This window comes from Heptranchias perlo, chromosome 14 (assembly GCF_035084215.1).
Source record: "Heptranchias perlo isolate sHepPer1 chromosome 14, sHepPer1.hap1, whole genome shotgun sequence".
Classification (NCBI taxonomy): Eukaryota; Metazoa; Chordata; class Chondrichthyes; order Hexanchiformes; family Hexanchidae; genus Heptranchias; species Heptranchias perlo.
Window position 1 is genome coordinate 27,440,568 of NC_090338.1, and position 26,679 is coordinate 27,467,246.

At 42.9% G+C, this 26,679-nt stretch overlaps 2 long non-coding RNA genes across 5 annotated transcripts in view; both read left to right on the forward strand.

The window, feature by feature from the left end:
* LOC137332093 (uncharacterized) overlaps positions 1 to 3,680 on the forward strand; it is a 29,734-nt gene extending 26,054 nt beyond the window's left edge. Inside the window, exon 4 of the long non-coding RNA XR_010965578.1 lies at positions 3,584 to 3,680. This is a non-coding gene — a long non-coding RNA (uncharacterized lncRNA). The remainder of the gene's footprint in view (positions 1 to 3,583) is intronic.
* A 6,360-nt stretch (positions 3,681 to 10,040) lies between these two features.
* LOC137332381 (uncharacterized) overlaps positions 10,041 to 26,679 on the forward strand; it is a 143,173-nt gene continuing 126,534 nt past the window's right edge. For all 4 annotated transcript variants that reach the window (XR_010965647.1, XR_010965650.1, XR_010965649.1 and 1 more), the window contains exon 1: positions 10,041 to 10,498. This is a non-coding gene — a long non-coding RNA (uncharacterized lncRNA). The remainder of the gene's footprint in view (positions 10,499 to 26,679) is intronic.

A 26,679-nucleotide genomic window follows, 5' to 3' on the forward strand; every position in this document is an offset into this window, starting at 1 on the left:
GGAGTAGGTTTTGCAGGGCAGGGTGGGGGGGGGGTGATGTGCACCACAGAATGCAGCTGAATGTGTAACTGGACACACTTTTCCTGACCTGGTTAGGTCAATGAAGCGCTTCCTGTCTGCACCCAACTGCAGGAGATGTTGCCACTGCTGGTCACCTCCTCTGCCACCTTGAGCCAGGCCTTCTTGGTGGCAAAGGCAGGGTGCTTCCTCCTGTCTACCAGGTACAGCGTCTCCCTCCTCCTCCTCACCCCAGCCAGTAGCACCTCATGTGAGGAGTCACTGAACCTGGATGCTGGTTTGCTCCTCTGCTGCTCCATCTCCTTCAATATCTTCTTTCTCCCACAAAAGCCATTCTTGCAATGGCCCTTTAAATAATCCAGCTGACAGCACGTCATTCAGGTGAGCTGTGTGCCCGCTGTGCAGCTTGGAGATGCCAATATTAATGGCCTTCAATTAAGTTACGATCGCTCAAGAAATGGTAGGAATTTTTTTCCGGATTGCCCACGTGCCCATTGACCCCTCTCCCCCCTCCCCCCAACACCCCCCACCCCCCACTGACATCCCGCCACCATGCTAAAATTATGCCCATTGTCTTTTCTTGGAGATTCTATAACTGAAATTGTTTATGTTAGCAGGATTTTCACCAGTATATTTGGTATTTTGATACCCTCCATTGAAATTTGTCCAAAATATGCCAAAAGAACATTTTAAAGCCATTGTGCAACTTTAATAATCATTTTCTAATCTATGCCAGACCTTGAAACTTATTTTTGTGAGGTGCGCACTTCTGTTTCTGTAGGAACATGTTTGTCCTGTCAGCACAAGGTCATCAATGCAACGCATGTTTTGCTAACAAGGCAGGACTTTTCCAAGAAACTGACATGAACTCGAATTTCAAGGAAGTTGCTGCCAAAATGAACGCAGTAACTTAGTGTGTGAATTTAAATCTAATGCGCGTCAAGCACTGTTGGTTCGCTGCTCAGAGCAATTTACGGTCCATTAATAAACTTGCAGAATGGGTTGTAATTGGTCCATTTTGGTAGGAAGAATAAGGGGGCCACATACTGCTTGGATAATAAGAGTCTAAATGGGATAGAGGAACAAAGGGAATCTAGGGGTACAGATACACAAATCACCACAAGTAGGGACGCAGGTTAAAAGGCCATAAAAAAGGCAAATCAAGAGGGATAGAATTGAAAAGCAGGGAAGTTATGTTAAACTTGTATAGAACCTTGGTTAGACCACACTTGGAGTATTGTACACAGTTCTGGTCTCCATGTTATAAAAAGGATATAGAGACATTGGAGACTGTTCAAAAAAGATTGACAAGGATGATAGCAGAACTGAGAGGATATACTTATTAGGAAAGGCTTAACAGGCTGGGGCTCTTTTCTCTAGAAAAGAGAAGGCTAAGGGGTGTCCTAATAGAGGTCTTTAAGATTATGATAGGGTAGACATAGAGAAAATGTTTCCGCTTGTTGGGGAGTACAAATCTGGAGGACATAAATATAAGAAAGTCACTAATAAATCCAATAGGGAATTCAGGAGAAACTTCTTTACCCAGAGAGAGGAAAGAGTGTGGAACGCGCTTCCACAAGGAATAGTTGAGGCGACTAGCAGAGATGCATTTAAAGGGAAGCTGGATAAGTACACAAGGGGGAAAGGAATAGAAGGGTATGCTGATAGGGTTAGATGAAGAGGGGTGGGAGGAGGTTCATGTGAAACATAAACGCCATCAGCGACCAGTTGGGCTGTAGATTAGATGTAACTCAATGTACAAGCATTTAGACTTTAATCTATCCAATGTGCTGGCCATCTAAGGCTGTTAACTTGTTACTTTGTCAGCCATCTAAGGAGCCTAATCCTAAATTATTCTCACCAATTTATATCAATCTCAGACACTGATCCCAGATGTAAATTGATAATTAGCAAGCCAGTTAACACTGTGTGACCGTAACCTAACTGAAATAACCAGTGGATTGCCACAGGATTTGTTTCGGGACCTCTGCTATTTATAATATCTGTGAATCGTATGGAACAGTTTTTCAGTAATAGTAGTAGTTGTGGTATTGCAGTGAATATTACGGAGCAGTTTTTCAGTGGTAGTAATGGTATTAAATTTGCTGGCTAAACAAAGTTCTTTACGCAGGTAATGAGTTGGAAAGTATCTTCAGAGGTACTTGGAATAATTAAGTAGATGGATTGTGATATAGCAACTAGATTTCAATGTGGATAATGAAAATGGGAACATGTAACAGTAAACATGCATTATATGAAAGGATCACCATTAGCAGAAGCTGAAACGGTAAGAGATTTTGGAGTGATCATTGATCATACTCAACTCACACTGACCAGATGTGTTCTAGTTATTACTAAGGCAAATACGATAATGTGATGCAAATGGTGTGCATTGGATTACATCAGAACAAGTAGTACTGATATTGTACAGATCAATGGTGAGACCAATTCTGGAGTAAGGTGCATAGTTTTGGTCACACTGGGGGTTATACTCAACTTTGTCGCCTGACCGGTGACCTGGTGGAGCGGATTGCCCACCAGTTGTAGAACTCACTGGATCTTGGTTCCATTAAAATCAATGGAACGAAAACCAGGCGGATTTTAGAAAAGGGTGGTCAATCTGCTCTGCCAGGTTACCGCCCAGGTGGTAAAGTTAAAAATTACCCCACTACCTCAAAAAGAATACAGATGTATTGGAAAGGGTCCAGAGAAGAGTGGCCAGGATGATGCCAGGTCTTGGGAGACCAAGCTAAGAAGTCTGACAGGAGACACAATACAGTTCTTCAAAATAATGAGGTGGAAATGATCAAGCTAATTATCTTGTGACTAATGACATTAGAACTAGAGGACATAAATACAAAATTCACAAGCCTTGAGCAAGGTTAGAAATTAGAATTGATATCCCCCCCCCACCCCCCGCAGGATAGTTGATATGTGTACTGTTCCCAGAGAAGGTCATTGATTTGAGGCCACATTGGCACCTTTAAAAAGGGGCTAGATTGATGATGTTGAAAGGGTTATTTATTTAACAACACTGCTTGATTTTTTTTTGAGGAAGGTTAGGGAAGAAACTTTCCACACCTGACTAAGTTTCAAGTTTTTCCAGTTCCTGTTGCAACGCTAACCAGTAATGCAGTGTACTGACTGCTCCAAATTCATTGTGGTCAGCACATCTTAATAATTGTTCAAAGTTGCCTGTGCAGCTATGGCTTTGTGCAGTGAACCAATCTAATGCGGAATGTGGAACATCTGACCAACAAATCAAACTTAAGGGGATGTGCACACATAAAGGTAAGTAGCTGCATATGAATACAAATATTATTGCCTTCTTTATAAGGCTTCAAAATTGATTTTAAATATTTGTCACCATTTGTTGCCATAGCTGGAGGAGGGAAGAGGCACAGGGGAGCAGTGATGAGCAAAAACGAAGTGGATGTAAACGTGATATGGACACACAAGATAGATTCTGTGATCCAGTAATGGAGGATACAGTATTTACTGACACCCAGGTTGGTGTGCAGGTCATGTACTGCTGTCACTATGAATGCATTTTTTCAAATTCTAGCATCCCAAGTTCTGTTTGTACAACTAAATGGGGCCCAATCCGGAACTGTATAAAGGCCTCCCTGATGAAGCATAGTTGGTGAAGACATGTTTCATGCCCAAATACCTCTAGTGGGGTTTGTGGACCCACATACTTCGGAAACAGCAAGTCCATGCAGCCTGCTAAAGGTGTAGGTAGAACTTCTTCTGATCACTCGTCTGCAACTTCTCCTTATCCCCATGTTCCATGAAGATGGAGGAATGCCTATCGTAACAACTTTATGGTACAGACCTTGTTCACCATGAACTTGCCCTCCCTCCAGAAGAGGAAGGAGATGGGTGCCAGAGCTTGCATGAAAGTTACCAAATTTAATTTTTGATTCATGAAAATACATTTTGATGTCTTGTCACTATTCCTTTAGAAGCAAAAATGAATATCACGCCACTGTTTAGAAATATTTATATCCATTATATCTCAAAATATTTTCATCATTGTAAGTATAAATAATTTATGTGGGATAAAATGAAAAATAGATGTAACAAGTATTAAAAAAAAATCTTATTTCTGATTGGAAATCTGAGCAGTTTAAAATGTTATCTAAATATTCCCCAATGGGGAAGTACTGTATCAAAAGCAGCCTGTTATAGAGTGAAAAGTGCTGCATGCAGGAGATTTCTCTACATAATGGAGTTGGATTTCAACTTTATGCCAGCTCTCTTGCTAATGCAGTGGTGCCTCACTAAAACATACTCTAATCGAATACAGACAAAGCATGGTTTTTTAATTGATACAGAACCTACAACATACTGAGCATAAGATAACCGTTAAAAGAATACAATATTCACTGTAGAGAATACAAATAACATGCCAGAAATAATTGTGTATCAAGAGGGGAAAGCGAGAGGGAAAAGCGAGGGTGGAACTTAAAACATTTATAATCACTAGGGAAAGGGTTCTGAAAGAATTATTAGAGCCAAAAGCTGACAAGTCCCCACGTCCTGACGGACTTCATCCTAGGGTCTGAAAAGAAGTGGCTGCAGAGATAGTAGATGCATTGGTATTAATTTTCCAAAATTCCCTAGATTCTGGAAGGGTCCCATCAGATTGGAAAATAGCGAATGTAACTCCTCTATTCAAGAAAGGAGGGAGACAGAAAGCAGGAAACTACAGGCCAGTTAACTTAACATCTGTCATAGGGAAAATGCTAGAATTTATTATTAAGGAGGTTATAGCAGGGCACTTAGAAAATCTCAATGCAATCAGGCAGAGTCAACATGGCTTTGTGAAAGAGAAATCGTGTTCGACTAATTTATTAGCGTTCTTTGAGGAAGTAACAAGCAACGTGGATAAAGGGGATCCTGTGGATGTGGTGTACTTGGATTTCCAGAAGACATTTGACAAGATGCCACATCAAAGGTTACTACACAAAATAAGAGCTCATGGTGTAGGGGGTAACATATTAGCATGGATAAAGGATTAGTTAGCTAACAGGAAACAGAGAGTAGGCATAAATGGGTCATTTTCAGGTTGGCAAGATGTAACTAGTGGAGTGCCATGGGGATCAGTGCTGGGACCTCAACTATTTACAATCTATATCAATGACTTGGATGAAGGCACCGAATGATATGGTTGCTAAATTTGCTCATGACACAAGGGTAGGTAGGAAAGTAAGCTGTGAAGAGAACATAAGGAGTCTGCAAAGGGATATAGATAGATTAAGTGAGTGGGCAAAGATTTGGCAGATGGACTATAATGTGAGAAAATGTGAACTTGTCCACTTTGGCAGGAGGAACAGAAAAGCAGTATATTATTTAAATGGAGAGAGATTGCAGAACTCTGAGGTACAGAGGGATCTGGGTGTCCTAGTACATGAATCACAAAAAGTTAGTATGCAGGTACAGCAAGTGATTAGGGAGGCAAATGGAATGTTGTCATTTATTGCAAGGGGAATGGAATATAAAAGTAGAGATGTTTTGCTACAGTTGTGCAGGGCATTGGTGAGACCACATCTAGAATACTGTGTGCAGTTTTCTTCTCCTTATTTAAGAAAGGACATAATTGCTTTGGAGGTGGTTCAGAGAAGGTTCACTCAACTGATTCCTGGGATGAGGGGGTTGTCTTATGAGGAAAGGTTGGACAAGTTGGGCCTGTATACATTGGAGTTTAGAAGAATGAGAGGTGATCTTATTGAAACATATAAGATCCCGAGGGCACTTAAAGGGATAGATGCTGAGAGGATGTTTCCCCTTGTGGGAGAGATTAGAACTAGGGGACACAGTTTAAAAATAAGGGGTCTCCCATTTAAGACAGATGAGGAGAATTTTTTTCTCTCAGAGGGTCGTGAGTCTGTGGAACTCCCTTCCCTAGAGAGCGGTAGAGGCAGGGTCAATGAATATTTTTAAGATGTGGAGATGCCGGTGATGGACTGGGGTTGACAATTGTAAACAATTTTACAACACCAAGTTATAGTCCAACGATTTTATTTGAAATCAACAAGCTTTCGGAGGCTTCCTCCTTCCTCAGGTAAATGTCAGGAACTCCTCGAAGCCTACGCATTTATAAATCACAGAACAATACATGGTGATTACAGACTGCCTTTGCAACTGCCCGTTGCCAAGGCAATCACCGTGTTCAGACAGAGAGGTGTTACCTACAGAACCCCCGAATATACATTCAACAAACAAAAAACAAACAGGAAAAAAAAACAGAGAGAGAGAGAGGCAGAAACATCCGGAAGGCAGAGAAAGCCAGCAAATGACCCGTTATATTAAAAACAGATAGCTTTTGTTCGCTGGTGGGCGTACGTGTAGCGTGACATGAACCCAAGATCCCGGTTGAGGCCGTCCTCAATGGTGCGGAACTTGGCTATCAATTTCTGCTCGACGATTTTGCGTTGTCGTGTTTCTCGAAGGCCGCCTTGGAGTACGCTTACCCGAAGGTCGGTGGCTGAATGTCCCTGACTGCTGAAGTGTTCCCCGACTGGGAGGGAACCCTCCTGTCTGGCGATTGTTGCGCGGTGTCCGTTCATCCGTTGTCGCAGTGTCTGCATGGTCTCGCCAATGTACCATGCTCTGGGGCATCCTTTCCTGCAACGTTTGAGGTAGACAACGTTGGCCGAGTCACAGGAGTCGAGCAGAAATTGATAGCCAAGTTCCGCACCCATGAGGACAGCCTCAACCGGGATCTTGGGTTCATGTCGCGCTACATGTAAGCCCACCAGCGAACAAAAGCTATCTGTTTTTAATATAACGGATCATTTGCTGGCTTTCTCTGCCTTCCGGATGTTTCTGCCTCTCTCTCTCTGTTTTTTTTTTCTGTTTGTTTTTTTTGTTGAATGTATATTCGGGGGTTCTGTAGGTAACACCTCTCTGTCTGAACACGGTGATTGCCTTGGCAACGGGCAGTTGCAAAGGCAGTCTGTAATCACCATGTATTGTTCTGTGATTTATAAATGCGTAGGCTTCGAGGAGTTCCGAATATTTTTAAGGCTGAGTTAGATAGATTCCTGATTAATAAGTGAGTCAAAGGTAATAGTAGGTAGACGGGAAAGTAGGGTTGAGGTCACAATCAGATCAGCCATGATCTTATCAAATGGCAGAGCAGGTTCGAGGGGCTGAATGGCCTACTCCTGCTCTTAATTTGTATGTTTGTATGTTAGGAAGCATTGAACTAAATGTAATGCTACTTTAAGATTCAATTTAATATATAGCAGGTTGCTTATGGCTTCCATATTAGCAGACACCCCATATAACTCAACCCACGCTATATTACACAATGAAATCATGAACACACTTCAGATTTCCAGTATGTACAATATTTTGCTCTTGTTTCATTAAAATGCCCCTGAACTTGCTGAAGCAGGGCAACGAACGGCGTCTACTGTTAGTTAGACTTGCTTTTGCCCGTTCAATCTTGATGATATTTTGCAGTGTGAGTTGCTGGAAGTGCAAGACGGAAATGGCCCGGTGCCCTTTGGGATCTGAGTGAACAGGGCAAGTAACTGTGTATCTCCTTAACCAATCAGATTGAAGGATTGTGAAATTAACAGCAGAAGGATGTGTAAATTAGAATGGGTGAATTCAATGTCAAATCAGGTACAGAAAGACAAATAAAGAGAGGGAAGGAAATATTGGATTAAGAGAGAGAGAATAAAGAGATAGAAAGGAAAAGTAAAAAAAAGATTTTATATTTGTTTTAAAAATCTCCAACAACAATTAAAACCTGAAGGAATGAGCTAACGGTGTTCACCGTTATTTAAGCGCAAATCACACAGCAACTTCAGGCGAGGGCAGATGCGTGGTTAAACGCAGAAATCTAAATGTTGCCATCCATGATGCACCACTCCGCTGTTATTGTAATAAACACATTAAATGGCATGAAGTTGTATTTTATGGGTAGATATGAACTAAACTCGCCACAGAAAGTTAGTGCTTGTCCATTTTGGTCTAAGTACCCTTTTATTAATGTGATAACTGTTAATTACTGACAGTCAACCTCTCTGGCATTGAAACACTAACTAATACATGTGTAGAGTCTTGTTCCTTCAGGTTTTAATTGTTGTTGGAGATTTAAAAAGTAAATTTTAATTTTAATTTTTTTTCACTTTTTCTTTCTGTCTTTTTTTTCCCTCTCTCTCTCAATCCAATCTTTCTTTCCCTCTCTTTATTTCTCTTTCTGTACCTGATTTGACATTGAATTCACCATTCTAACTTACACTTCCTTCCCAGTCTTTGCGTTGTTCATTTCACAATCCTTCAATCTGATTGGTTAAGGAGATCACAGTTGCTTGCCCTGTTCACTCAGATCCCAGATGCCCCATTTCCATCTCACATTTCCAGCAACTTGTGGTGCAAAATATCATGGAGATTAAACAGGCGATGGCAAGTCTAACTAACGGCGGGCACCATTCTTTGATCGGCTATAGCAAATTCTGGGCCAATATATCCATACCGTGAGGTTGGGCGGGCAGGTGTCTTCCCAGCCAGGACGGCAGCTGTATCTCCCTCTATGATTGTCCCTTCTTCCCTGTGGGAAAATGTCTGGTCATCGTTCAACCCTTCTACCTGATTGCCTGGTTTAAAATTAGGAACTCATCATACCATTTCATGGCATAGCACATTGTAACCATTCATTGCACCATAACACCCCAAGGGTACTGTCTTTCAAAATGTACATATACTTTAAATTAATATGCTCCCATCCTTATACAGAAATTGTGTCCTATTATTTTGAAATAGTAAGGAATATAATGGGTGATTCCGTAATTCAGTGCTCCCAACCTGTGATTTCTCTTTTATTAAATTAATGGATGGAAAATCATGGACTGCGTACCTGTGATTTTCCAAGATGTGCTATTGTGAGTGCTGTTCTTTGCCAGGACTGTTGAATTTCAGAATCAGTCCTAGACCGTATTCCTTAATGCATCCAGTTCTATATTCATTCACCCTGTCTTCAATTCAGCTGAAGCGTAGACAGACAATGACTCTATGTATTTTCCAATTCTCTCACAGCTCACCCATAGAATCCTTTTTACACTTGCAAATTGACCAACATCACAGAAAGATAGTTTCTTTTTAGGGTCAGCATGGTGAAGCAGTACACTGAACCATCACTACGTTGTACCATGAAGAGGTGAGACTCAGATTATGTCCATGATTCCTCTATACACTGAATTCCTGATTTCAGCTATGCTGCTGTGGGGAAGTCACAGTATGAGCAGGAAAAGCTGATGGAGAGTGACCACGCACTGCTCTCATGCACCTTGCAGCAACATTATCAAAGGCCTGGGAGCAGGTTGACTGCCTAGGATCTTAGCTGGGAATGGGGCAGAGTCCCAAAAATAACTTCAAAAGAGAGAGTTTCACCTTCAACTAAAATAAATATTGTTAGTGTCCTCACTGAATGTATCTTCACTCAAGTGGCAAACAGGAAGTTGTTATATTAGTCCAAATATATGTTAACCTGCACAGCAAATGTCAGATATTGAACAATTTTTAAATCAGGAATCTATTAAGTTTTTATAATAAATACATTTTATACAATTTCTATTAATGAGGGAGTGACAGACAATTTGTATCTGAGACTCAGGTTTTAATATGTTTGTTGAAATCGAGAGAGAGGAAATAGAGGAGAAAGAAAATATAAAACAAAAATACAGTAAAAATATCCTCAAGAATAATGAGAATACAGTACACGAAATTAAGTTTAAAGAGTAAATACGTCACGTGGTGTGGTACAGAGATATCCAAAAAAAGGAAGGCTCCAGCTTCAGACCTGTTCTTTGATAAGTTAGCTGAGTGGGGTCATTACAATTTACCTCAGTCTCTACTGGTTAGGAAAGGTCAAAAGTCAGCCTCTGCTACTGCTTGAAACTGCACATGCGTGAGCATCAGGCTGGGCTGTGATGCTTCAGCAAAAGCGGGCAACACTCACCATCTCGGCTCCCAAAATAAGGGATGATCACTTGGCAAAGGTACTGACAGACTGCGGCTGCCTGTAGAATCGCACCTCAGCATCCAGCAGAAGAAAAAGGGGGAAATAGGCATGGGAAGAGTCCTGTGGCCCCTGTCTCTTTTGAATCCATTTTTTAAAAAATCCAATTCTGTTTTTATTAAAATTAGAGATCTTAACTGATCAAAAATGAAGTGATGTTTATTAATACAAACCATATCCCGAGGCTGTTGCGCATCCCCAGCCGCTTTTATACAGGAGGGCAAAAGTGAAAGTTGTGAAGAGGCTCGAGAGTGGAAGTGAAAGTAGAACTACACGTTAGATCTGTTGGAAAGTACAAGGCAGCTTTCCTGTTTCGCCAGTTACAAATTTAACACAAGATACCCGCAAATTCCCTGGGATTTATGTAACAGCGCCTTTGGAATATATGTGCATATTGATGTAGCTCTACGGTGTGAGATTTGAGCTCTCAACGTTTACAGAAAGGTAAAATACATCGTATTCCAGTGTTCTGTGCGGTGAATGTAATGTGACGAGATTTCTTGTTCACTTTGATACATTTCTAGGTTTTGTTTATGATTCAGTATTTGATGTATAGGTTTGGACAGTAACAGATACTCGGTTTTTTGTCGGTAGCAAAACTGAAAACAATGTTTACGTTCGAAGGGTGCGGATCCGTTACTGGTCACGTTCAGTTACAAGATGTTTACATTGCTGATGATGAGCATAAAACTGGGATGAATTCATGTAGTTAGTAAGGGGTAGACAATAGGGGTATCTCAAAATGTTGAACTTGTGAGAAAACAGCTCGAAGTGAAGTTTACAATTTAAATAGATTTGTAATTTTCCGTGTATGTTTTACTTCCATTCGCTTTCACTTTCTGATGCTCGAAAGGTCGATGCTTCTATGCTTTGTTGAGTTGGTTCCTTCAATCAAGAAAGATCCCAGATTCTTAATGCGACATAAGAATGTGCAAACTTAAGATGAGGTGCAGTAAAGTGAGTTTTTAACTCCTGTCAATAGTGTCCTTTAAAAAAAACTCCAAACGATAAATTCCCCTCTTAAGAATTGCCTTCCCAACCTTCCACTCCTCCACAATGTGCAGGCTTGTGTTTACATCTGTCACTGATTTTTTTCCTCCTGTCTGAGATTGAGAAATAAACGTGGATGATTGTAAGCACAAATCCATACGATAGTGTTCCACCTTGCAACATATTGAGACTCCAACCTTTACATTTTGTTCTGTAATTCCCTACTTTTGAATGTATTTCATTTTCTTTGTCTTCTGTAGATCCTCCTGTATCACACACTCGTCAGTTGAGATAGTAGGCAAGCGACACACTCTGGGGTCTCTATATAAGGCTAGTTTTAGCCCAACTGCTAGGAAATGCATGAGAGCAGTAGGGGTAGTCAGACCCTAGTTTTTCTTCCTCTCCAGTGTCTCTGCTCAACACTTGTCCCAGTGGAAAAACCCAACATTGTAAACTTGCCATATGTAAAACACAAGGCTGCGGTCTGCCACTTAGAATCAGAATCATGCAGTGCAGAAGGAAGCCATAAAGCCCATCTTACCTATGCCAGCTCTTTGTAAGAGCTATCCAATTAGCCCCACTCCTCTGCTCTTTCCCCATAGCCATGCAAATGTTTCCTATTCAAGTATATATCCAATTCCCTTTAGAAACTTGCTATTGAATCTGCTTCCACTACCCTTTCACCACTTCATAGAATATCACTGCCATGCTGATTTCTGAACATTTGTGAAAAATGCTTACAAGCTTCAGATGATTTGGAAGGTCTTTGTTTTCTGTAGGTGCCTTGCAGGAGGCTTTGCCAGGACACAATGCTATCACACCACCCATCCACTCTGACATGACAAATCTTTTATCTCCTATAAGTGATAAATAGTTCTTTGAGGACATAACGTACAGGTTGGATAAAGGGGAACTAGTGGACGTAGTGTATTTAGACTTCCAGAAGGCATTCGACAAGGTGCCACATAAAAGATTATTGCTCAAGATAAAGAATCACTGGATTGGGGGTAATATTCTGGCATGGGTGGAGGATTGGTTATCTAACAGGAAGCAGAGAGTTGGGATAAATGGTTCATTCTCGGACTGGCAAGCAGTAGCCAGTGGTGTTCCGCAGGGGTCGGTGCTGGGTCCCCAACTCTTTACAATCTATATTAACGATTTGGAGGAGGGGACCGAGTGTAACATATCAAAGTTTGCAGATGATACAAAGATGGGAGGGAAAGTAGAGTGAGGAGGACATAAAAAACCTTCAAGGGGATATAGACAGGCTGGGTGAGTGGGCGGAGATTTGGCAGATGCAATACAATATTGGAAAATGTGAGGTTATGCACTTTGGCAGGAAAAATCAGAGAGCAAGTTATTATCTTAATGGCGTGAAACTGGAAAGTACTGCAGTACAAAGGGATCTGGGGGTCCTAGTGCAAGAAAATCAAAAAGTTAGTATGCAGGTGCAGCAGGTGATCAAGAAGGCCAACGGAATGTTGGCTTTTATTGCTAGGGGGATATAATATAAAAACAGGGAGGTATTGCTGCAGTTATATAAGGTATTGGTGAGACCGCAGCTGGAATACTGCATACAGTTTTGGTGTCCATACTTAAGAAAATAAATACTTGCTCTCCAGGCAGTACAAAGAAGGTTCACTCGGTTAATCCCGGGGATGAGGGGGCGGACATATGAGGAGAGGTTGAGTAGATTGGGACTCTACTCATTGGAGTTCAGAAGAATGAGCGGCGATCTTATTGAAACATATAAGATTGTGAAGGGGCTTGATTGGGTGGATGCGGTAAGGATGTTCCCAAGGATGGGTGAAACTAGAACTAGGGGGCATAATCTTAGAATAAGGGGCTGCTCTTTCAAAACTGAGATGAGGAGAAACTTCTTCACTCAGAGGGTAGTAGGTCTGTGGAATTTGCTGCCCCAGGAAGCTGTGGAAGCTACATCATTAAATAAATTTAAAACAGAAATAGACAGTTTCCTAGAAGTAAAGGGAATTAGGGGTTACGGGGAGCGGGCAGGAAATTGGACATAAATTTAGATTTGAGGTTAGGATCAGATCAGCCATGATCTTATTGAATGGCGGAGCAGGCTCGAGGGGCCGATTGGCCTACTCCTGCTCCTATTTCTTATGTTCTTATGTTCTTAAAATTAACAAAAGCTTACCATGCAACCAGTACAGAATCTGCTGGAGTGTGAATTTATGCTGGCAGCCAGTATGGTAAAGTTTTCAGGGCAGTTTTCCCTGGCCACTTCAGGTATCTCCTTCAATGTAGTGACCATATTCCTTTAATCAATGTTGCAGCATATCAAAAGGGTTCCATGCAAATGATGTCTGCTCCAATTACAATGAACCTGCAGTTTGGTGCATTTCCACGCTACCCGGGGAATCTTCACAGATTCTCCCCACTTGACCCAGAGGGATCTACATCTGCTGAGTTCCTGTGGTGAGCCTAAAGTGGAACCTAGAGTTGCAAAGACAAATAGCAATCGATCCAAGAAGGATTGATTGCTATTGTTACGTCCACATGTTGCCGCAGTTTAAAAATTCTGGCCCTATTCTTTGACCCATTTTAAGCCTCTGTCGTCTCCTCTCAGGGCAGCAGAGTGTGTGCCTGCTCTGTGCGTTGGACACCCCCGTTGCGTTGCTAAAGATGGACAACCATCCCTTTGTTCAAATTACCCTGTACCCAGGATTTGGAATGGGGTCAGCAGCAGATGAAAATGGCAGATGGAAGTGCTGCCCCACCACAGTGCTGAAACACTGCTGCAGGATTTCCTGCTACTGTCTTCTTTAAAATTCACAGCGCTAAGTTAGTGTGTTTAAAAGCTGACAAATATTTTAAACATAAAGAGAAACATTGGTGTAACGTCTGACATATTTGGCAGTATTACAAGGTAAAACATATATACAAGCCCCGATTTTGACTCGGGGCAGAAATCAGGCGGGTGGGGCTGAAGGAGACGGCAAACCGTCCTGTCCTCCGCAAAGTGAGGCCCAGGACATTTTAACTCCTGGGCCTCATCTGCATGACCCAGCCAGTTTCCTGCCCCAAACCATCAGGAAGAGGCAGTTGGCTGGAGGGCAGGAGCGCAATGTTGGGCAGCAGGAGGCTGCTGCCTTGGATCGAAGGGACAGTCCCCGGCACTCAGGTAAATCGATTGGGGAGGAGGGTTGCCCAGTCCAGGGTAGGCCTTAACTTTCCTTGTGGTTCCTGGAGGACCACTCTTGCTTCTCCTGGCCCCACAAGGAAAGTCAAAAAAAGTAAAGAGACGACTCCTGGCCCCGACTTCTCTTCCTGCTACGTGGACCTGGCAGGAAAGACACAGCCATATACCCACTCAGTTCCACAGTTAACATAGCCGATGACGTTATCGGAGCCCATTGTACATATTTAAAGGACACTGCTGGTTTCCAGTGGTTGTCCCCTCACTTACTCAGAAGAGCAGGTTAAAATCAAAACCTGTGGGATCGATGGGGGAGGTCGGTGGTGAATCACACGGGCAGTTTTAACTGCCCGCCCATCTGGTTTTCGCCAAGCAGGCAGGGTTAAATTCATCCCTACAGTGTGACTTACAGGTGATAACCTGGTTCCTCACTCACTTAATTCATACAGTAAATTAAGATTTATATGTCCTGTAAATGGAGGCTATATATAGTAAGGCTTGTTTGCTGGTGATATTCATCCAATAAATGGATTTAAGCAAGCAACATATGAGCAATGAAGTAAGCCAGTTGTGGAGGATATATAGAATGAGGGCTCTCTGCATCTGCTGTTTCTACAATGGATCTGGTTGGTTGTAACTCTTAGGATTGATTGTGACATGGGATGCATCAGGTCTTCCTATCCAGATGGCTTTTATTTCAGTTGAGATTTGGGGCCTAAATTTTAACCCCACAAACGGGTGGGTTGGGGACGGGTGAGAAGGTAAAAATTGTAAAAAACTAAAACCGGACCCCAAATCGCTTCCAACCCGCTCACTTCCAGTTTTAACAGAGGAGGGTCGAGAGACTGGCGACCAACCCACTCTTAGGAGGCGGGTCGGTCAGTGAAAGCTTTTAAGGAGGCTGCGGGCCTCCATTTTGACAGTTTTTTTTATTTTCAACTCCTGAGGGCCGGGATTCCCAGGCCTTCTACTTCACGCAAATAAGAGGAGGCGAGAAGGCCTGCTTCAACAGGTAAATGCCTTCATTGCACAGCTTGTGGGCCCGGAGGTGCAGGAGTGCTTCCCCCAGGCCCAACAAATCCACCTGCAACGATCCCACGCATGCAATCGACCGACCCCCCCCCCCCCCGCCATCTCCACCCCCCCACAATCTCCGATCCCCCACCCGATCTCCGACCCCCCCACCACGATCTCTGACCCCCCCACCACGATCTCTGACCCCCCCACCACCATCTCCGACCCTCCCCGCCACCATCTCCGACCCCCCCCACCACTATCTCCGACGCCCCCACCACCATCTCCGACGCCCCCACCACCATCTCCGACCCCCCCACCACCATCTCCGACGCCCCCACCACCATCTCCGACGCCCCCACCACCATCTCCGACCCCCCCGCCACTATCTCCGACCCCCCCCACCCAATCTCCGGCGCCCCCACCACCACCTCTGACCCCCCCATCACCATCTCTGACCCCCCACCACCATCTCCGACCCTCCCACCACGATTTCGACCCTCCCACCACTATCTCCGACCCCCCCACCACTATCTCCGACCCCCCCACCACCACGAATTCCGACCCCCCCAACACTATCTCCGACACCCCCCCCTCAGAAGTTTCTTCTGAATTCCCTAATGGATTTATTTGTGACTATTTTATATTTATCACCTCTAGTTTTGGATTCCCCACTAGTGGAAACATTTTCTCGATGTCTACCCTATCAAACCCTTTCATTATCTTAAAGACCTCTATTAGGTCACCCCTCAGCCTTTCGAGAGAAAAGAGCCCCAGCCTGTTCAGCCTTTCCTGATAAGCATATCCTCTCAGTTCTGGTATCATCCTTGTGAATCTTTTTTGTATCCTCTTCGATGCCTCTATGTCCTTTCTATTCAGGAGAAGCTTCTTTACCCAGAGAATGGTAATACTGTGGAATGCACTACCACAAGGAGTAGTTGAGGCAATTAGCATAAATGCATTTAAGGGGAAGCTGGATAAGCACATGAGGGAGAAAGGCATAGAAGGATATGCTGATAGGGTTAAATGAAGTAGGGAGGGAGGAGGCTCGTGCGGAACATGAACGCCGGCATAGACCAGTTGGGCCGAATGGCCTATTTCTGTGCTATAGTTTCGATGTAACTTCTAATCCACACCAGATCTTGAAGCTTATTCTTGTGAGGTGTGCACTTCTGTTTCTGTAGGAACGTGCTTGACCTGTCAGCACAAGGTTGCCAATGCAAAGCATGTTCTATTAACAAGGCAGGACTTTTCTAAAAAACTGACATAAACAATTTGTTTCAGATCAGCACATCTGATCAAACATAACTCTTATGCAATTATAGGAGTCTGTTGTACTGAATCACTTCCAGCAGATTTCTCGATCTGAGGATAACATTTTCAGTTCAACACAACACCTAGATCCAAGAATCCAGCATGCTTCTCTATTATCCTTAGTTTTCTTATTAAATTTGAGGGTAGAATTTATTTTCTATCCATTCTTCTGATGTCCCAACTGACATAATGTGGAGATGCCGGTGATGGACTGGGGTTGACAATTGTAAACAATTTTACAAAACCAAGTTATAGTCCAACGATTTTTATCGTTGGACTATAACCAACTGACATAGGAAGTGCAGCTAAGAGGGCAGGAGTTTGCTCCTGGCTCTGTTACTATTGCTCTTAAATACACTGTTACTATTTGCACAAGAACAACCTGATAATTTTGTGGCCAATGTTACCTCCTGGCCTCCAATCAATGTTACTGCCTGCCAGTTTTCTTCCTGCAGTAGTTGTTTAAATTATTAAATTGACCTGCGGTATGATGATTTGCAAATTGTCTGTTTTGTGTCTGTATCTTAGTTCATAGAAATTTTGATCTGAGCCAAACATAATAAAATTCTTAGCAAATTAGTACTTTTATCAGAGCTAAAGTCTATGAGAGCCTATTAGAAGATTTACAACTTGTAAAAGTTGAATTTTCTCAGATGAATTAACTCATGTTTATGGCATGTTTTAATGGGGCGAGGCTTAGGCACAATCCAAGATGAATTAGCATTGTAAATCTTCCTTGTGACCATTCAGGATGTGCTGGACTATAAAGTTTAATTTTTTTTAAAATCACAGTGCAGTAGAAAGAAGTTTCTGAGCTGTCTTACCGTAAGATTATTGTCTTAAAATATAAACAAGATCTGATTCCAGGAAAATGATCTAGTTCTAATAGAAATGCTTATTTTTGTAGAGTGATTTTTAAAATCTACTTTTCTGTGAGATTTAGAGGAGTGAGCAAAACAAATTGACTTGGTTCAGATGGTTTCAATCTGGTTAACCTAAGGCCATTATCAATTTTTTTTCACCCTTTTTCTTTTTTGGTTCTCCCCATACTATTTACCATTTCTGGTAGAATAAGGTCTGAAACTGCTTCAGTGTCTCTGCTAGTGTTCCTGAATACAGCTATTAGGACATGAGGTCCCAAAAAGGCAAGTCTAAAATTATTTTTGTGGGGCCAGGAGGAGACGAGTACTGCTCCGGGCTCCACAAGAATAATGTGGGCCGCTGCCATCCCAGGCTCCCTCACCCTCCACTTTCACCCCCCGGCCCTGGACTTATCTTTCTGCTGGCTGAGTTGGCCTCTGGGCTACCCGATGTTGCACCAACCTAGAGCTGGCAAACTCCAGCAGGACGCCCGTTTGAAGCATGCAGAGGGATCGGATGGTCGACCCGTCCACTCCACAAGTCTGCCGCCCGATAGTTAAAATTGTCTCCAAATTCACAATTCATCATCCCTGTTTCAGGCCTAATCTAAAATCTGTATCAATGTCATACTGCAAGACTAATGTATGTTGTGCTAGGCCAAGTTCAAACAGCACGCTTGATCCTACACTACAGAGCTTACTACTAGCTGCACTTCCAATTTGGTACTAATATCTACAACTACTTGCCTTTAGTCTATGTTGAACTCCAGCATTCAAGTCCAATTCCAGATCCTAATCTAGAATCTCAAGCCTTGTACAGACCCTCATGCTCACCTTTATACCAAAATAATACACTAAGAACCAAAAGTTTTCAAGATATTTCCACTCTTTAAAAGGAACATACCAACGTTTCCAGGAGCGAATGGGTGGACATCAATTTTAACATTTATTCAGTCCATGCTTCTGTGGGAAACAACTGAATGGAAGCACCACTTTCATGGAGGAAGGGTTAATAAATAGGGATCATCATTGGACTGTTGTCATACACTTTAATAGCTCAGGGAGAAATTGGCAGAGGGTTCAGAACATTTTGCTCGCTTACTTGGCCACAATTGAAACATCTCCCAGAGAGAAAATAACTTGGTGAGAGGGGAAGAGGGTTTCATATCTTCATAAAAATAAATTTGAGTTTAGGGATTATTTGTAATTGCCTTGTTTCAAAGTTCCTCTCTCTTAAAATTGTATTGCTGGAAAAATAGTGCAAACAAAGCATTAGGTCCTCCTCTTACTTTTTTATATTTTCATGAAAATGGCATATGGGGTAAATTCAGTCCCTGCACATCCAGCAGACAGCTGTACACAAAGGGAGTGTCACAGTGTTGTAGCTTTTTCTCAACTACAGCCCCATGCTGGGACTGCAGGATTGCTGAATTCACCCAACGGTGTCTGATCAATTAGAACTTTCAGTGGTAGAAAGACTATTTTTCTCTTTTTTTTAATTTACATTTTTCCACCATGTGGCAGTTATAAGAAAATTGTTTTACACTGAGCTACACAAAAGTTAAAACTGAATATAGCTGGTTTGGAAAGGGAAAAAAAAACAAGCTTCCTGGAGCTACGCCAAGCCACATGCAACTTCCCTTTCAGAATATTTAGAGCTACATCAACCAATTAGGATCATGTCAGTTCAAACCAGGCCAATTCCGTTGGCAACTTCTTATTAACTCCCCCTTCTCCCACGCCCAGCAACCATCAACACCAAACTAATATTCAAGTAGTTGCAGTTTAACTAAAATACCAACCTCCCTATTACTAATTCAAAGATAAACACAACTGTATAGAATTGTAATGAAATCATCAATTCATGCTGTCATTAAACATGGATATACATAAAACCTCAGTTGAAAAATATATACAATATCAGCATAGAATTAAGAGCCAGTGATCTAGTGGTGCTGCCCACTATTGCACTGGTACATTTTGCCATGAGTGGCAAGCCATTGGTTCCCCCTGCTGCCCTTCCCCCAAGCACATTACTTCGATTACCTCCCCTGAAATTAGGCAAAGTGGGAGAATAAAAGACATAATGCATTGATAGAAAAGATTGGTGAACACATTTTGAACATGAAGCTACTGTGCTTTGTGATACTGTGTCACTATGAATATAAATTTGCTGATTAGACTTATGCAACATTTACATTGATGACATGATTGGGAACTCACAGCATGCACCAGGCAACAATCTCCACATGAATATTGTAACATCTTTAGAAGAAAAGAGTGCAAAATCAGACTGAACTTTCCAGTATTAGTTACAATTGTAGCTCAGAAGACTAACAGCCACCATGTTGAAGGGATTCTGCCCACGTATGAAATGAGTCTGAAAAAACAGGATGGGGAAATGATGACAGTGGAAACACTAATGAACATTTTCTGTTGAAGTAACGAATAAACATGGGCCAGCAAGAATTTTTTTTAAAAACTGATTTGCAGAAATTGTTGCTTAGTTTATTTGAGCAGTAACTGAGCCAAATTAGTGCAAAGACCTAGTTATGTCTCTGGGTTTTTAAGCCAGATATTTTTCTTGATTAAGCATCCGTGACTACTCCCATAAGTGGACCTTATGTCCCCTATGAACCAGAGTGTGACTTTATCTGTACAATATCCAAATAACTGCACCACGTCTCAGGAATTGAATTGAGAATCCTTGCCACTGGAATATATGATGTGATCTTGTCTTCAGTAGGCAGATACAAATTCACTCTATCAGACTGAGGTTCAGACTGAGAGTGAACAGACACATTTATTTAGTATTAAACATGTAAGTGAATAGTATTCCATACAAACAGTATATTTATTGAGACTGACATCAATAGATTTTTGTTAGGCAAGGGTATCAAGGAATATAGAGCAAAATTGGGTATACGGAGTTGAGGTACAGATAAGCTATGATCTAATTGAATGGTGGAACAAACTCGAAGGGAAAATAGCCCACTCCTGTTCCTATGTTCCTACAGTAGTTACAGCTTTTCCTGTTGTTCTGGAGCAAACTTTCCTGTTCTTTTGCCCGGGGCTATTGGATCACCTGAGTACAGCCAATACAGGAAAGTTGGCAATAAGTCAGCAACATCATAGGATCACTATCACCTCCAATTTCCTGTTCAAGTCACACACCATCCTGACTTGGGTATATTCTGCTGTTCCGTCAGTATCGCTGGGTCAAAATCCTGGCGTTCCCTATCATTGTAGGAACACCACCATCACTGTGGTTCAAAGAGAAGGCCCACTACCATCTTTTTAGGGCAACTAGGGATGGGCAATAAACGTGGTCTTGCCAGCATTTAAGTGGAAAGAAAATCAGGCAGGCTCCCTTACAGGGCATGTTTTACTACTCACCCAGTTTTCCTCTATTCGCTGCATCAAGCCGATGGAATAACACCAGATGTAGGAACAGGAAAATCTGCCCTCAGAAATGTCAGAATAACAGATCTGTTACCTCTCAACATAAAATTGATCCTTGAGTATCAGTTCTGAGTGAGCTGAATTCATTATGTACTATATATGACAGGAGCTAACAAATGTAGGGATCCCCTTTTACTGGTTCCTGTAAAATAGTGATTTAGCAAAGTTTCTGCATTGTCTATATTGTTTCACTGACAAAGATGCACTTTTGAGCAACTGCCTACCCATGATGGCACAGAAGAGACTCTCTTGGTAAGTTCCCATCTATGATGCACAGGAGGAATTCTATGGGTAAGTACCCACCTGTGGAGGTACTTACCATTTGAGCTACCTTCTTTTAAGGTCAAACTATACAAATGATGAACACATTGGTGGGGGGGGTGGGAAGGGAATTGGAAATCAGCTGTGGCAAGACGTTTAGGTGGTACATTCCTGATATGAATCATGGCACTGGAAGGAAGATAATGAACAAGGCTGGGATTATTTTGATGAGAAGGAAAAAGATTGAAAAAAATCACTTTGGGCTACTCCAGATCACCTTTTGGCTGCCAGATGAAGAGAAGCCGACTCACTTTTTCCAGAATATGATCTATGCTTAAAAAGTCACCCAAAAACAGATACAATGGGAGAAAATATATGTAATAAAAACCCTGAATGAAAAAAAAATCTTGTGGAATGCTTCAAAGAAGATATAATGAGAACATTAGATTAAAGTTCTTATTCATTTTCACTGGAAATGAATGAACCAAGGGGGTGAAATTTCAATTGTTAACAATTTTAGCAGAAAAAATTCAGTGAGTACAAAACAAACATTTTCACATACATTATTGACAACGAAGAATTTCACCACTTAAGGCTTTAATTTTTCCCCATATAAGGCTTTTGAGACTAAACCTGTCACTGAAATGCATAGCTTCAGTGTTCTCCAGCAGCAAGAGCTATTTTTTTCAACAACTATCATATTTTAGAAATAAAGTTACTGTGGAATACACTAAATGCACTAAAGACAGCTCAGTTACTTGTAATCTTCATTCCAAAATGGCAGCCCTAGTGCGAAATAAATCCAGCAGAATAGACTATTTTTTTAAATAAAAGAACTAATGTATAAATTCTTTGGGGTAGAAATTGCATTGTGCCATCCTGCCGGAGTAAGCTGTGCGCAAGGAACGATCCCTGCGCCAAAACGTGCAGGCCCATGGTCCAATTGAAATTGGGCCTCGGCCCTCATTTAAATTAGGCCTGCTGCATGTCCCGAGGCAACATGCCAACGAAGCATACATCAGTGTTGGCCACTGCAACACCCTCAGGTAAGTTCAGGGAAGTGGGGAGGCGGGGGGTGGTGGGGTTGGAGGGGCTATGTGGGGGGGGCGGGTGATCACGAGACCTGCGGAGTTAGGGGAGCACTCCTGCTCCTCCTGGCTCCACAGGAAGATGTTTTTTTTAAAAACATTTTTACAACTTACCTCTCATTAGCGGCTGCAGGGGCCACTGAAGAATCCTGACTGTTCATCACTGGCTAATTTTGAAAAAGGGTCCTTCAATAGGCATTAGGTCCCTAATTTACATATTCAAGGGGCCTAAAACCTGTTTCAGGTATCCGCCCAGGACACGTAAAAATGGCTACCATGGAACAATGCCTGCGCAGATTGTTGCACTGGCAGTCCCACTGCTAAAATGCCCTAGAAACAGGAATAATGCTTACAAATTTCTGCCTCGAGCTTCATGTATAATCTGGATACAGGTTTCAGTCATTTGAATCAAAGCTTCTTTAATATCCATGACATCCAGGCCTGAAATCGAGGCATCAATTACTAGCAGAGGAATGCTAAAGCACTTGTTTGAAATTCCTCTCTCCACTAATTTAGTGGAGGGCTTAGCTGGTTTAAAATAAATAGGTGAAAATAGCATTCACCTGTTAACATCTCGCAGTCCATTTTTGGGGCCCTATTTTGGTTCCTGCTCCAGCTTCACATCTACCATGATGGTTTGACCTGAAATGGCTGTCCAGGCCACCTGCTCTGAGATATTATACTAATTAACAGAAGTTTTAATGTTAATGACTCCGATTGATCTCTTCCGACAATCCTTGTGTCAAGAAACCAGAAAAGGTCAACTGTGCCCAGTCAGACCAGACTGCAGTATCTTCTGAGCAGACAGTGCTATTGTGTATAGATTCCAGTGTGACTTTTACTCTGCAGGCTCTTGGATAATTCTATATTCAAAGGAGTCTTGATTGGTTTGAAATGTATATTGTTTCTGCCTAGAACTGTAATAGTTCCAGATATATCAAAAATTGGATTATAATCCAAAGTCTGTAAACTATTCATAAGTTTCTGACTGACATATATACTATAAAATTTAGGAGAGCTAGTAACCATTACAAGGAATGCTAATATTAATATATTGAGCCATGATTGTATATTTAGCAATACTGAAAGAAAATCCGACTTCTCCTCGCTTGAATAAGTGCTGTGCTGCGGGTTGGAAGATAAGCAGTGTTAGGTGAATTAGTCAAACAAAATTAAAGTGATTTTGGCTTGGACTGGGAGTGATTACATGAGGGATGCATTGTAATATGAGACAACTTGGCTTTGAATTTAAGATTAAGAATGGTGCATTTGTAGGTCCTATGACTTCATTCCGTGGGTGAATTACAGTTTGGCTTTATGAAAATAAAGAGCTATAATAAATCATGTTCTTTACTCCAAAGTTTCAAAAGTGTCTGTAGTTTGGAGCTGGCAAGATTAGTGTTGTGGTAATAATCACTTTTTCGACAGCACCTCCCAAATCCGCGACCTCCACCACCTAGAAGGACAAGGGCAGCAGGTGCATGGGAACACCACCACCTCCAAGTCACACACCATCCTGACTTGGACATATATCGCCGTTCCAACATGGTCGCTGGGTCAAAATCCTGGAACTCCCTCCCGAACAGCATTGTGGGAACACCTTCACCATGCTGATTGCAGTGGTTGAAGAAGAAGGCTCACCACCACCTTCTCAAGGGCAACTAGGGATGGACAATAAATGCTGGCCTTGCCAGCGTACCCATATCCTGAGAATGAACTTTTTAAAAAAATCATAGGGTTGGAGACAGTGAGCAAAAAAGAGCAGGATAAGTAAACCCAGAGTGTCAACAGAGAAAGGAAGGAAACAGAAGCAACTATCTCCATTGCAAGACATGAAAGTGTCTGTTTCAGAACTAAACTGTGCTTTCCTAGTTAAACTGCAGAATTCTTCTGTGTTATAGCCCTAAAGTATTTTAATTTCGGTAACCTTAAACGAGGCATCTCAAACTCAGCTGGGAGGACTGGCTGGGGCCCTTTTTTTTTACTCGTTCATGGGATGTGGGCATCGCTGGCAAGGCCACCATTTATTGCCCATCCCTAATTGCCCTTGAGGTGGTGGTGAGCCGCCTTCTTGAACCGCTGCAGTCCATGTGGTAAAGGATCTCCCACAGTGCTGTTAGGAAGGGAGTTCCAGGATTTTGACCCAGCGACGATGAAGGAACGGCGATATATTTCCAAGTCGGGATGCTGTGTGCCTTGGAAGGGAAAGTGCAGGTGGTGTTGTTCCCATGTGCCTACTGCCCTTGTCCTTCTAGGTGGTAGAGGTCGCGGGTTTGGGAGGTGCTGTCGAAGAAGCCTTGGTGAGTTGCTGCAGTGCATCCTGTGGATGGTACATACTGCAGCCACGGTGCGCCGGTGGTGAAGGGAGTGAATGTTTAGGATGGTGGATGGGGTGCCAATCAAGTGGGCTGCTTTGTCCTGGATGGTGTCGAGCTTCTTGAGTGTTGTTGGAGCTGCACTCATCCAGGCAAGTGGAGAGTATTCCATCACACTCCTGACTTGTGCCTTGTAGATGGTGGAAAGGCTTTGGGGAGTCAGGAGGTGAGTCACTCGCCGCAGAATACCCAGCCTCTGACTTGCTGTTGTAGCCACAGTATTTATATGGCTGGTCCAGTTAAGTTTCTGGTCAATGGTGACCCCCAGAATGTTGATGATTGGGGATTCGGCGATGGTGATGCCGTTGAATGTCAAGGGGAGGTGGTTAGACTCTCTCTTGTTGGAAATAGTCATTGCCTGGCACTTGTCTGGGGTGAATGTTACTTGCCACTTCTCAGCTCAAGCCTGGATGTTGTCCAGGTCTTGCTGCATGCGGGCATGGACTGCTTCATTATCTGAGGGGTTGAGAATGGAACTGAACACTGTGCAGTCATCAGCAAACATCTCCATTTCTGACCTTATGATGGAGGGAAGGTCATTGATGAAGCAGCTGAAGATGGTTGGGCCTAAGGCACTGCCCTGAGGAACTCCTGCAGCAATGTTCTGGGCTGAGATGATTGGCCTCCAACAACCACTACCATCTTCCTTTGTGCTAGGTATGACTCCAGCCACTGGAGCGTTTTCCCCCTAATTCCAGGCCAGTATCACTCCAACTGGCTGTACAAGCAGTAAATCATGGATATAGTTAAACATGCAACATATATGGCCTACTGACATTTTCTGAAAGCTGTGCTTGAAAAATTGCCCATTAGTATAATTTTTTTTTATTCGTTCATGGGATGTGGGCATCGCTGGCGAGGCCAGCATTTTTTGCCCATTCCTAATTGCCCTTGAGAAGGTGGTGGTGAGCCGCCTTCTTGAACTGCTGCAGTCTGTGTGGTGAAGGTTCTCCCACAGTGCTGTTAGGAAGGGAGTTCCAGGATTTTGACCCAGCGATGATGAAGGGACGGCAATATATTTCCAAGTCGGGATGGTGTGTGACTTGGAGGGGAACATGCAGGTGGTGATGTTCCCATGTGCCTGTTGCCCTTGTCCTTCTGGGTGGTAGAGGTCGTGGATTTGGGAGGTGCTGTCGAAGAAGCCTTGGCGAGTTGCTGCAGTGCATCCTATGGATGGTACACACTGCAGCCACAGTGCCCCAGTGGTGAAGGGAGTGAATGTTTAGGGTGGTGGATGGGGTGCCAATCAAGCGGGCTGCTTTGTCGTGGATAGTGTCAAGCTTCTTGAGTGTTGTTGGAGCTGCACTCATCCAGGCAATTGGAGAGTATTCCATCACACTTCTGACTTGTGCCTTGTAGATGGTGGAAAGGCAATGGGGAGTCAGGAGGTGAGTCACTCACTGCAGAATACCCAGCCTCTGACCTGCTCTTGTAGCTACAGTATTTATGTGGCTGGTCCAGTTAAGTTTCTGGTCAGTGGTGACCCCCAGGATGTTGATTGTGGGGGGTTCGGCGATGGTAATGCCGTTGAATGTCAAGGGAGGTGGCTAGACTCTCTCTTGTTGTAGATGGTCATTGCCTGGCACTTGTCTGGCGCTAATGTTACTTGCCACTTATCAGCCCAAACCTGGATGTTGGACAGGTCTTGCTGCACGCGGGCACGGACAGCTTCATTATCTGAGGAGTTGCGAATGGAACTGAACACTGTGCAATCATCAGCAAACATCCCCATTTCTGACCTTATGATGGAGGGAAGATCATTGATGAAGCAGCTGAAGATGGTTGGGCCAAGGACACTGCCCTGAGGAACTCCTGCAGCAATGTCCTGGGGCTGAGATGATTGGCCTCCAACAACCACTACCATCTTCCTTTGTGCTAGGTATGACTCCAGCCACTGGAGAGTTTTCCCCCTGATTCCCATTGACTTCAATTTTACTAGGGCTCCTTGGTGCCACACTCGGTCAAATGCTGCCTTGATGTCAAGGGCAGTCACTCTCACCTCACCTCTGGATTTCAGCTCCTTTGTCCATGTTTGGACCAAGGCTGTAATGAGGTCTGGAGCCGAGTGGTTCTGGTGGAACCCAAACTGAGCATCGGT